Raw genomic sequence first — 13,952 nt, 5'->3', positions numbered from 1 at the left:
ACTGCCATTAGGGAATACCATTGCTATGAAGGGGTGTACTTGGTCTGTAGGTGGCACGTGTCAAAGTAACATCCATATGAATGCCAGGAGACTCAAGGTTTCCCAGCAGAACATTACCCAGAGCATCACACTGTCTCCGTCGGCTTGCTTTCTTCCCATATAGCATCCTGGTGCCATCTCTTCCCCAGGAAAGTGATGCACATGCACCCGGCTGTCCACATGATGTAAAACGTGATTCATCAGACCAGACCACCTTCTTACATTGCTCCAGGGTCCAGGTCTGATGCTCACATGCCCATTGTAGGCACGTTTGTTGGTGGACAGGGGTCAGCGTAGACACTGACCGGTCTGTGGCTCATCGCCAGCATGAACCTTTTCAGCAGTTTGTGCTACAGTAGCTCTTCTGTGGGATCGTACCAGACGGGCTAGCCTTCACTTCCCGTGCACATCAGTGAACGTCAGATGCCTTTGACCCTATAGCTGGTTCACCGTTTGTCCTTCTTTGGGACACTTTTGGTATGTATTAACCACTACATACTGGGAACACCCGACAAAACCTGCCTTTGGAGATGTTCTGACCCAGTTGCCATCACAATTTTACCTTTGTGACAGTCGCTCAGTTCCTTACACTTGCCCATTTTTCCTGCTTCCAACACATCGACTTCGAGAACTGATTGTTCACTTACTGTCTAACATCCTCACCCCTTGATAGGTGCCATTGTAACAAGATAATCAATGTTATTTCCTTCACCTGTCAGTTTTAATGTTATGGCTAAATGTAGCTTAGTATGAACTTTTGCTTTGTCTAGTACTTGCTTGTTTGTTCACTTTGTTCACTCTCTTTTATTTATATTGTGAATGATGTTATGGATCCTCATATTAGCTTAAAGGCCCTTGGCACACTACATGGGGAAAAGGTTGTGATGGAGTTTGATGGTGTTTTTATAATAGACTAGCATTGTGTTTTCCTTTCCGCTTTCATTGTTCAGTTACGTAACCACAGTTAGCCATGCATCTTTTCTACTTCTTAAACTCCCACAGCCCTCTGTACGTGTATGAGCTGTGCTTCCAGGTCGTGTGTGTGTGTAATTAATAATGCTGTATGGAATTATGCCGGCATAATTAATTCTCCTCATCAGCATTTTTGTTTGCTTATGATCACATTTATTTCTGCTTATCTGAAGCAGTGCAATGTTCATGTAGATTGTTTGAAATGTTTAAGAATTTGTTTTGTTTATGCACAATCATATGAGTCTTCTTCTGGTTTGAGAGTCATTTTTCTTAAAAAACAGAAACAAAGGAACACCGGGACGATGCTGAAAAGTGCAGCACTGGCGGCGTAGATGCTTGTACTCTTCTGTTATTGGAGTCCATTAGTTTAAAATTCTCTGATATTACATAATTCTATAGTCCATTTCCACATGAACGGTAGTGTTGTTAATAATTGGCTATTTTAAATTAGGAGGTATCTCAAAAGTTTGCTTATACCTTTTAAGTAGAGCTTTCAATCAGGTTTCGATCATCTTGCATATCATCTTGCTGGCTTTTAGGCGAGTTCAGCCTGAAATGTTCTTTTACCATTTGAATTTCATTACCAAATGTCATAGCATATAAAAATATATAAATTATTGAGTAATTGAGCATATAGTACATACTACGTACATACTCTGCATCTTTAACTGCAAAGTTAATTCCATGGGCCACCACAGAACATGATTAAACTATTAAAATCTTAGGCTTCAGTGTGTACAGTGATATTTTGCCTATTTATTGGAGCCATACAACTTTTTATTTGTGGACCTTCGACCAACCGAACACATTTTTAATAAAATTGTTATTAGCTCCAAGTTGATGCACTATTTGGTCAAAAGTGTGTGAACACCTGACCATCTCTTTGTACTTTTTGAACATCCCATTCCAAAGTAGCTGTTATAATAACCTCCACACTTCTAGGAATGATTTCCACTAGATTTTGGAGTGTGGCTGTGGTGATTTGTGCTCATTCAGCCACAAGAGCACTTGCGTTCTTTCACTCCAGCCTTGGAAAACCATGTCTTCATGGAGCTTGCTTTGTGCTAAGGGGCATTGTCATGCTGGAACAGGGTTTGGGTCTCTTAGTTCCAGTGAAGGGACATTGTAATTCTACATCATACAAAGACATCCTATACAATTGTGTGCTTCCAACTTTGTGGCTCACGGCCAAATATTGGTGTGATGGTCAGGAGTCCACAAACTTTTGGCCATATAGAGTATTATTTGTAGACCTGTTTGGAGTTTAGGTTTGGATTAAACCGGTCAAACGCTAAAAACTAAACAGTAAATATAGTCCCTTCTGAAACTATTGGAATGGTAAGGGCAATTCAATTGTTCTTGCTATAGACTGTAGACATTTGGGTTTGAAATCAAAAGACGAATATGAGAAGAGAGTTAAGAATTACATCTTTTATTTTCTGGTATTTATATGTATATGTGTTAAACGACAGAACATTTTGAACCACCCAATTTGTAGGTGAGCAAAAATATTGGAACATGTGACTGACAAGTGTTTTTGTTACCCAGATGTGTACTGTTAGACTGATTTGTTTAAACAATAAATAGCTAAAATAAATAAATAAATAAGATCTACTCTTGATTTTAGCCTTCGGTTTCATGTGTGAAGGCTGCATCTCTTGCTAAAAATTAAAAAGCCAACATGAAGATCAGAGAGCTGTCTATGGGAGAAAAGCAGGTTTGTTTGAAGTTGAGAAAAGAGAGAAAATCAATCTGAGCTGTTGCAGAAACATTGGGCATAGCCAATACAACAATTTGTAATGTCCTGAAAAGAAAAACACCACTGGTGTACTGAATAACAGACACTGAATTTGTTGGGCCAGGAAAAACAAGAACAGCCGATGATGGAACCATTGTGAGAGCTGTGAAGAAAAAACTGAAAACAACAGTCAGTGATCTCACCAACAACCTCCACGGGGCAGGGGTGAAGGTATCATAATCCACCATTCGAAGAAGACTTCAAGAGCAGAAATATAGAGGCCATACCACAAGATGCAAACCACTCATGAGCAGTAAGAACAGAAAGCCAGATTGGAATTTGCAAAGAAATACAGAGATGAGCCACAAAAGTTCTGGAACCAAAATGAACCTCTACCAAAGTGATGGAAAGGCCAAAGTGTGGAGAAAGAATCGATCTGCTCATGATCCAAAACATACAAGCTCAGCTGTGAAACATGGTGGAGGTAGTGTCATGGTTTGGGGCTGCATGGCTGCTTCTGGAACAGGCTCATTAATCTTTAGCCACTAATACCCCCCCACCCCCCACCCCCCGCCGCACACACAAAGAACTGAAAAAGTCTGCAGTAAAAGCCTGTAAAAGCATCAAAAAAGAACAAACCAACAATTTTGTGATGTCAGTGAGTGTCAGGCTTGATGCAGTGTTATTGCAAGCAAGGGATATGCAACCAAATATTAAGTGTTACTTACTTTAATTTACTTCAATACTTATGTTACTATACTTTTGCTTGCCTAAAAATGAGGTGTTCTGATACAAAATGTTCTATGTTTTATGCTGTTTAACACCAGATCTAAGCACCAGGAAATAAAAGCTGAAATCCTAACCTTTCGTTTCATATCCATCTTTTGATATCAAACCCAAATGTCTTTCGGTGTATAACACAAACAGATGAATTGGCCTTGCTATAGTTTCAGATAGGACTGTATAATAGCTGTGATAATGCAGGGTTGTGATTTCCAGCACTATAGCAAAATTATAAAATCACGGACTCCTTGACTATGTTTCACATATCCCTGGGGGTCTCCAGATCACTGATTTACAACATATACAACAACAACTAAAAAAAAAACCCAAATCTTGATTTTGAGCAGCTGCACTTAAACTGATCAGTGATGTACGTTAGACGAGCGTGAACAGTCCAGGCCTTGCAAATTTAGTTATAGTTTCCTTTTTAATTGGCAGTTTTTTAAATCATAAATTTGTCTAGACTTCTACCACTCAGCATACTAAGAAATTAGTTTTTTTTTGTTGTACTCGTCTCATTTCCACTTCTTGTCCCATAAGACTGAGGTGATCAACTCATAAAAGTTGTTTTGCTGTCAGCTCGGATCCCATGCTTAATTAAGATGGGTTTCAAAACAAAACCTGAATGCATCTTCAAGTGTTAAGAGGTGTGTGTGTGTGTGTGTGTGTGTGTGTGTGTGTGTGTGTGTGTGTGAGAGAGAGAGAGAGAGAGAGAGAGAGTGAGTGTGAGTGTGTGTATAATTGAATAATTGGATTCACAACTACTAGGTGACAGTTTTGTATATTGTTGCTTAATTTAATGGTTGCTGGTTTTTTTTTTTGTTGTTTTTTTTTTTTTAAAAAAAACAACAACCTCTGTTTCAGTTAACATTAAGGGATACAATGGCGTCAAACATTCCACATACAGTGATGGTTTAAATTAGAGACACAAACTTAATTGTGCTATAATGTATTGAACATTTCCGTGGTAAAAAGATACAACATATTTAAAGATTTTAATATTGTGTATATAAAAGTCAAAAACAAGATGTATATAGTATGTAATCTAAAATAATGCAGTTCTTCAATGCTTGCGTGGTTTGTGTTGCACGTGAAGATTTGCAGGTTTTTTTTTTATGAAGATTTTCCATAAGAGTGGAATGCGAATTTATTCTGAAATCAACAATGGTCAGTCGCTTGGTAACACCATACATTTTAAAATGGGTATTTTCAAAAATGTGGAAAGTCTGTGTAGACTTTAATACATGTAAATACATGCTTTAACACCATAAACTGTACGCATGAAGTGGGCAAGGCTCAATATGTTTAAAAAAAGAGGTAAAATTATTTATTGCATATTGATCTTATTCAGGGGCATGGTGGCTTAGTGGTTAGCATGTTTGCCTGGAATCCCGCCTCTGCCCTGTGTGCACGGAGTTTGCATGTTCTACCTCTGCTTCAGGGGGTTTCCACCACGTACTCCAGTTTCCTCCCCCAGTCCAAAGACATGCGTTGTAGGTTGATTAGCATTTCCACAGTGTGTGACTGTGTGTGAGATTGTGCCTTGCGATGGTTTGGCTCCCCGTCCAGGGTGTCCCCTGTCTTGTGCCCAGAGTTCCCTGGGATAGGCTCCAAGCTCCCCCATGACCCTGTGTCAGATAAGCAGTATGGAAAATGGATAGATGGTCTTATTCAAATAGTGTAGCAGTAGAGGTTAGCTTGCTTAAAATATGTTGGTGCAGAATGTCTTCTAAAGAGTATTCGAGTGAAAGATTTATACATATGTTGCTATGAAACATATGCTTGTGCCAGTGATATTCAGGTGTTGCAAATAGGTAGCATGTGAATGTTTGTTTTTCTGTGAAACTGGGTTGATGGGTTATTGTTTACAGGTTGATCCACAATGATTAGCCTCCTGATTAAGAGACTAGCATACAATGGATATAAAAAGTCTACACACTCCTGTTAAAATGGCAGGTTTTTGTGATTAAAAAAAAAAATGAAACCAAGCTAAATAATGTTGATACGTTTCCTTCAGTCAACGTATAAAAATTGAAGTGAAAAACAAATGGAAACATTTAACAGTTACATTTATATGGTATTGGGGGGTGTTTGGATTTGAAATCTCCTCAACCATGGTGTGTAGCATCCGCCTGGATGATGTGACGGCAGCCATAGTGAATAGGCACTACTAAGCGTCGGTCATTAATCGATCGCAGATCATGCTTTAGGGTTGCTTTTCTTCAGCCAGAACTTGAGTTTTTTTCAAGGTGGAAGGAATCATGAATAACTACAAATACCAGGCAATTTTAGTGCAGAACCTTCAGGTGTCTGGTAGTAAGCTGAAGATGAAAAGGTAGTTGCCATTTCAGCATGACAGTGAAAGCATACATTGAAATCATCATAGGAATGGCTTAACCAAAAGAAGATCAATGTTTTTGAATGACCTAGCCAGAGCCCAGACCTGAATCCAACTAAGAATCTGTGGGTGACCTGAAGCAGGCTTTGCACCGGAGACGTCTTTACAATTTGATGGATCTAGAAAGTTTTTTTGCAAGAAAGAGTGTGAAAATATTACAAGATAGTCAAGATCTGCCATGCTGATAGTCAAGATCTGCCATGCTGATAGGCTCTTACCCAAAAAGACTGAGAGTTGTAATAAAATAAAAAGGTGCTTCAACAGAGTATTAGTTTAGGGGTGTACACTCGTGCAACTAGATTATTATAAGTTTCTTATTATTATTATTTCCATATTTTCCCAAAAACGTTTCTGATTGTATTTCACTTTATTCATATACTTTACAATTTCACATTAAAGGTGGGAAAAGTTCTGACATGATTTATCTTGCTTTCTTCTTTTCACAAAACGCTGCCATTTTAACAGGGGTGTGTAGACTTTTTATATCCACTGTAACTCAAACATTTCGAACTGTTAACTCTGTCTGTGAGTAAGTCATTTGTTAGATAACTAGTCGTGTATTGCCATGTTCACTGTTATATTAATTTGCTTCATCCACCAGGGGCTGGACTGTTAATCATCCGGGTCTGAGCCCAGATTCTTCTCCATCAAAAAATGTTTAAAAACTTACTTCTAAATAGACTGCTTCCATGCATTTTTTTTTCCATCTCAGCTAGTAGTGTATGGTTTTGTTTTATGGAAGCTGAGGTAACTTACCTGTCACTGTATGATATGAAGAGAAAAAAGTTGGATTTATCATAAAACTTGCCTTGGGTGTATCATTGTATGGGTTTAGCTGTTACAGTGCCATGCAAAGTACATTCTTTCCTTATGCTCTGATCATGTTCACGTAAACTGGAATTCATATAGACATTTACACACCTTGTTTTCCTGCTCAGCATGAGAGGATGTTAGTGTTTCAGTTTCAACCCTTTTATTGGTTAAAATGAATAAATAAATAAAAATATCGGCGTTTATCAATTTTCTCCCTCACTCTGACTGAGCTAGCGTTTGGCAGAATTGAGAGGCGTCAGCCAATAAGACACGAGTCTGATTGGTCTGGCCTCCATTCACTGAAGATATCTTCAGGGCTACAACCCTTAATGCCCAGGCCAGGTTGCGCGCCTGTCATCCACCCCAGTTGTTGCATTAATAGCAAATTATATGGGCCCTAAAATGGCACTGCCGACACTATGATCTCCATTAAAACTCTTGTGCACACTTCTTTTAACAGTAAGACATCATTCAGTCTGTGGGGTCATACTGGTGTGCTGTCTGCCCTATCTCAAATATACTGTAACCAACTGAAACTAGACTGTCAGTGAGAGAAGGTGTCCAGCTCTTGCTGGAAAGTAAACAAACCAACGGTCATTTGTACAAATCAACATAACTGTTCTACTTTCATGTCAAACTAAGAATTTTAGTGACAGGCAATGGAAAGAAATTGATTTTACATACTAAAATATTTATCATGACCCACCCATAGAACACACACACACACATAGAAACAAATTTGCACCACTGACTGCCGTTGTTTTTTTTAAAAAAAAGTTCTTATAGATTATAGTAGTGAAAAATGTATATGCCCTACTGTAAAATTTCTAAACATCACTATATAACCTTTGCTGAACAATGATTATATATATTCAGTTATCCCCCAGTGATTGAATGGGAACTAAACATAGGAAAGAAAAAGGGTTCTTCAAGAATTCTTTAAGGATTCGTTGAATAATTCACCAGGAATCAATGGGGCAAAAAAGCACAGTCGACTGCTGGGTAGGCATGGTCCAAGCCTTAAAAGGTCTATGTTAAGACGTGTATGTAATGTTCAATAACCGAATAATCTGCTGCCATGATTAAAATTTCCACTGTTTTTTATTTTATTTTTTATTTATTTATACTTTCTACGATTGACTTCTGTCACTGACATCTCTATTATGCTTTTTCTTTTTTCTATATGGGTGTTTCGTGTTTTGTACGCAATAAGAATTCAAAATATCACCAGAAAGGATTCGTTGAATAATTAAGGGTTCTTAGCCTCCTAAAAGGGTACCACGTGGAATCTTTTATGATAATGAAACACACTGTTATAGGGTTCTATATTGAATCTTTAAGGCTTTCCCCAGGGCGCTATGGAATTGGTCACAGGAATTCAGTGAAGCGTGTCGTTAGGATATGCTTTACCACATCATACCTAATTTGCATAGAACTGAGGAAATCTCAATTTAAACATTGCTTGCTGCTGTCTCCACAATCACAGCTCTGTGCTGTGCACTTGCATAGCAAATTAATGGTTTCCTTCCTTTGTCACTTGCTAGTGTGACACCGAGTTAAGCACATTGACTGATGCTGGGTTAGACGGCTCAGCAATGTGTCAATCAGATTTGCAAAGCTGCAGGCTGTTGTGTTGATGTTATTGATAGGTGGTTATTCACTCTTCTAGCACCATCATCACAACACTGAGGACACGGCTCACGTTATTCTGTAGGATGCGAGCTAGTGATGTCATTTATAGCGTTTCAATGCATAATCATTTCATTATTTCAATGCATTTCTTGGTGTGACCAAGCAGTAATAATAATGAGCTTTGTAGATTCATTTTGAACTCGTGTATTATCTTCAGAAGCAGCACTGTCAGTCTGTAAGTCTGCTGGCTATGAATAAAGGCTGACATAAAGACAGATCAGTTTCTTGGTCATTATAAAATAATTGTATCGGTTATTTAGTATGTATTAGGAGTTTGCAGGGTTTCCTCTGGGTACTCTGGTGCCCTCTCCCAGTCCAAAGACATGCATTGTAGGCTGATTGGCATCTCTAAATTGTCCATTTTGTGTGTGTGTGTGTGTGTGTGTGTAAGTGTGTTCCCATGCGATGGGTTGGCACCCCCTCCACAGCAAATCCAAATACCAAGAAAGTCTGAAATGTATCTAAAAATTTCTAGGCTTGTACTCCTCACTCATGTTATTACTGATAATATAATTCCTAATGAGAAATTTTTTGTATTCAGTTAGACAAGAATGCGAAATGGAAGGCTTTTATACTTTTGGACCGTATTGTATATGAATTATCTTTATTGTGCAGACGGTTAAGGTGAGGACATTGCGCTCTGTGTGCATCCTTAGATGCTGTAGCAACTCTATTCACTGATCGAAAGATGCATGTATGCTGTGGACTCAAGGTCTGTCATGTACCTGCAGGTAGCCAAGGATTAGAAATATTAGACCGCAGCACGCTGTACTGGAAATGCATTTACTTCTCTTCATGAATTGATAGAACACACTCTTAGTTTGTGAGTGTGTGTGTGTATTTTCTTGTGTGTGTTGCTCTGTAGCTTGACCTTGAGTGAATGCATGGGGATCCATTAATAAGAGAGCCTAGCTGGAGATTCTTTACTTATCGAGCCTGTACTGTTATCAGAGGGACTCATTGAACGGGCTGTAGACATTTGCCACGACCGCCAGTGATCTGAAGAGTCATTTCGCCGCTTCATAGCAAAAATTTTTATTTATTTTTTTTCAAGCTGATGGTTGTTTGGATGCGATTTGGGGTCAGACTCTTGTGTTATGTTCCCCTTTCTGAGGAGATGATTTGTGATCTGCGGCCAGAAGCTGGTAGTGAGCGAGTATGTGGCGCTGCTTAATCGGGAGACTTAAATATTGATGATGAGAAGGAACTGGCAGCAGTCCGGTTGGCGGAAGAGACACGGGCGATCGACTGAGATTTTGTCAGCCTTCTTGTAAGCTCGACGTAAATGTCTGATGCTGTTCGCTGACACGTGAGACCGGGGAAGAATTGGGGTTCAGTGCACATACAATATACAACAGTTTCCCCTGAGCTGAGATTCTAAGAAAGTTATCCTCCTTACAACACTGGATAAAATTAAGCATGTTCCTGTGTGCATTGGTCTGCATCTTGACCTTGAATGGATGTGTATGTCCTGTCTTCTAATAGAAATATGTAAAAACTATGGAAAAAGAATATGTCTCTTCTGCTTCTGGATGGTGTATAATTAAGCAGGATAAAGAGGCTCCTTCAGTGTACTTTGGAGCTGCATAGATCATCTCTCGGTCAATGGTTTCAGTAGCACCCCGACCCCCCCCCCCCTCAAAGTGACAGTCCAATAGTACGCCAAAGTGGTAAAAAAAAAAAAAAATCAAATAATGTACCATTATTTCCAAAAAGGCTTTTCAGGCATGCCTATATATCCAGCACTTTTAAATGCTTGTGGGCCACATCAGACATCAGCTCCAGTATTGAATCCTATAACAATGTGAATAATAGATGCCATTCAACAGAAATGTGTCTAGGGCTTATTTTTCACATCATTATAGGTTCCATAAGTATTGTGCATATCTATCTTTAGCATATCCTAATCTTAATGACCCTGAAATCTTATTTTCACTTCTGCGCCTGTTCATTAACGGTCTCGCTCATTTCCCAACATCAGCAAGGATCTGTGTCACCCTCATGGAGTCAATCAAATGTTGTTTTGAACCGGAGTTTAATAAGTGGGTGCCAACAGCTACAGCACCAAAACGTTACCCTGTTTAGTGTCCGACAGCACGGGGATCAGTTAATAAGAGAGCCTATTTGGAGTTTCATTACTTATTGAGCCTGTACCGTTATCAGAGGGACTCATTAAGCGGGCTGCAGACATATGCCACGACCGCCAGTGATCTGAAGAGTCATTTGTAAAACCCCAAAGGATGGCCCTGGTGTTATCGGCGCTTCATAGCAAATATTTATATATATATTTTTTTAGCTGATGGTTGTTTGGATGTGATTTGGGGACAAAATCTCGTTATGTTCCTCTTTCTGAGGAGATGAATTGGGATCTGCGGCCAGAAGCTGGGAGTGAGCGAGTATGTGGCGCCGCTTAATCAGGAGACTTTGATATTGATGATGAGAAGGAGCTGGCAGCAGTCCCATTAGCGGAAGAGACACGGGAGATTGACTGAGATTTTGTCAGCCTTCTTGTAAACTCGACGTAAATGTCTGATGCTGTTCGCCGACACGTGAGACCGGGGAAGAATTGGGGTTCGGTGCACCGTAGTTAACATGCAACAGTTTCCCCTGAGCTGAGATTCTAAGAAATGTATTCTACTTGCATCACTGGATAAGCATAAGCATGATTTAGTAAATTAGGTAATAAGGAAAATAGTAAATGGACAAGGTTGTGCTTTGAAAGGCCTCTGAGGGTGATTTTTAAATTAGCAGTTGGATGGGAGTACAAAGAGTGTTGTACAAGGGCATATACTGTGCATTATAAGAATGGCTAAATGGTATTGCGTCACTGTTTATAATTATTAACTACTTATTTATTCATAGCTGAATAGTTATGCTTTGAATAACACCATCCATTATTATAAACTCACAGACTCTCGTTTATAGACTCTCTTTACAAACTCTGTTTATAGTGTATTTCTTTTCATCTACACAAATTCCATTTAATCGCCTTTGCAGCAAGAATATGTGCTTATTTTCTTAGAAACAATAATAATAATAATAATAATAATAATAATAATAATAATTCCTTAGATTTATATAGCGCTTTTCTTTTATAACGCGCTTTACATTGTATGGGGGGAAATCTTCCCAAACCACCACTAGTGTGGAGCATCCACCTGGATGGTGCGACGGCAGCCATAGTGCGCCAGAACGCCCACCAGAGAGGAGAGGAGAGGAGAGTGATGTAGCCAATTCAGTTATGGGGTTTATTAGGGGGCCGTGATGGATAAGGGCCAATGGGGGAATTTCACCAGGACACCGGGATTTTTAATGAGCAGGGAGAGTCAGGACCTCGGTTTAACGTCTCATCCGAAAGACAGTGCTGTTTATAGAGTATAGTGTCCCTGACACTATATTAGGGCATTAGGACACCACACAGACCACAGGGTGAGCGCCCCCTGCTGGCCTCTATCCAGGCACTGGCTAGGCTCAACCCTGCTTAGCTTCAATGGGAACCAGGCGTGAGCAGCAGGGTGATATGACTCTGGCATAATTAAATGGCCAGCTTTCAACATATTAAGAGAACAGATGCACTGGATTTAACATGGAGACATCTGCTTTAGTGCTCACTTATCCTTCTTATAAAACAGGCATTAAAATGACTTCTAAAAATATTTTTCAAATCCACCAGGGTTGAGTCTGTTTGCATGCGGTGTCCTTAAATTGAATTGAATTGGATCGAAATTAAGGAATATGTACTAATCTTCTGCAGATGGGACAAGGAAAAAAACACAAACATCTGAAACAATTGAAAGTGATAAAAAAAAAAATCTGTCATAATAACTGTTACTGTAGCAGCCAACTGTTGCAAGTGATGTATTAAAAAGTCACAAAATTCACAAGCTCAACTCAAAGAATGTGTTTTTGTCATCAGTTTGTGGTGTGGAGTTAGTTGTCTCTTCTGCAAGAGAGTGCAAAAAAAAAAAAAAACCAAAGTGAGAGAGAATATCTACCGGATTTCCAGCAAGACATTTTAAGTTAATGACATCATTTTTAGCATTGGTGCTTGTTGCTATGGTGGCAGTGATGTGAAGAAACTTGAGAAGAACTCAACTGCACTCTCTGAACTTTCGAACCTCATACGTTGAGGAGGATTTCACCTCCTTCAGCACCAAAGCAGTTTTTGGTAACACGTTCCATGATTTCTGTGTTTGTAAATCATTATAACTGTGTTTAGAAGTTGGTAATGATTCCTTGTAAGCATTTTTCCCACATGTTAATAATACCCCATAAAGTTCCAATAATGTGCCAATCATGTTGTAATACAAGTGTCATTATTCATTATAATGCCATGTAGTGTACTGCATAACCTTTATAGCTAAATAATTGACTCATGATTAATTATAAAGCAACTGGAATATTAATTAGCAATTGTAAGAATATTCATGGTCATTGTCATGAATATTTAAATGTCATTGTTCAGTTCATGCAGTAATTTAATATGTTAAATTGTTCCTCATTAGAGGTAAATTCTAAGACACCATCCAGTATATAAATTTATGTACTTTATGAACTATATATTTGTAATGTAATATAGAAACTCTTTATTCCAGATTAATAGCAGAATAAAAATGCAGTCTTTTTTTGTATATTCCTTTCATGTACCCATTTTACATGTTATAGAACATAGATCGATTAACAGCACACATCATTACGTCACCGCGCCACACCGTCCGACGTTCCCTCCAGAATTTCATGCATCAACATACAGTTCGTCTTCGTTATGGTACCATATACAGTTTTGGGTGTTTTTATTTTTTAATTTTCACGAACACTTCAAGTCCAGTTAATTATTTGTCATGCTGTACGTGCAAATAGATGACTGCTTGAAGCCGTGGGCTGCGTCCCAAGCCGCGTACTTACCTACTATATAGTAGCTAAGATACATGTATTTCGCCTGCTATATAGTGGGCAAGTTTGCAGTTTCGGACGCAGCCGTGCTCTCTTATTTGCCGTAAAACGGTTGAGCACTGCCGTGTGTGTATATGTCCTGTCACAAAATGCGGTGAAAACTCTCACACGACATTAATAGCGTGATTAAGGTGTGTACATGTCTGTAATGCTCTCCGATAATGCGACTAAAACAGGAATACTCCACATGTCTTAATTTGATTTGTGTTTACTTCGAGTATGACTTTAATCGGATTAAGGTAATTTAAAATTGCTGTTTACATGGTAGTTTCTTAATCAGAGTATTGTCTTAATCAGGTTAATATTGGATTATTGTTGTCCGTGTAAACGTACTGACCGTAGCACATCTGTTGCTACATACAATATCCTAGTCCCTTTGTGTCCTACCAATGAATGGACCAGGACCACCACTGATCAGATACCTTATTAGTCCAACTTAAATGCCACTATTGTGTCTGACATTGTTGATCTGAGAAAGATCCATCATGCAAATGATATCTGGTAGTTGTGCTTCTGTGGTGGTTGCTTTCCATTGATGGGCGGGGTACATGAAGGATTCTTATT

General features: G+C 38.9%; 1 protein-coding gene across 1 annotated transcript in view; it reads left to right on the top strand.

The window, feature by feature from the left end:
- Positions 1 to 13,952, top strand: part of gbe1b (glucan (1,4-alpha-), branching enzyme 1b) — a 134,664-nt gene that overhangs the window by 33,993 nt on the left and 86,719 nt on the right. The gene's annotated exons all lie outside the window — the stretch shown is intronic.

This window comes from Ictalurus furcatus, chromosome 17, assembly GCF_023375685.1.
Source record: "Ictalurus furcatus strain D&B chromosome 17, Billie_1.0, whole genome shotgun sequence".
NCBI lineage: Eukaryota > Metazoa > Chordata > Actinopteri > Siluriformes > Ictaluridae > Ictalurus > Ictalurus furcatus.
The sequence above is the reverse complement of the archived record's forward strand: the minus strand, read 5'-3'. Positions and strand labels throughout refer to the sequence as shown.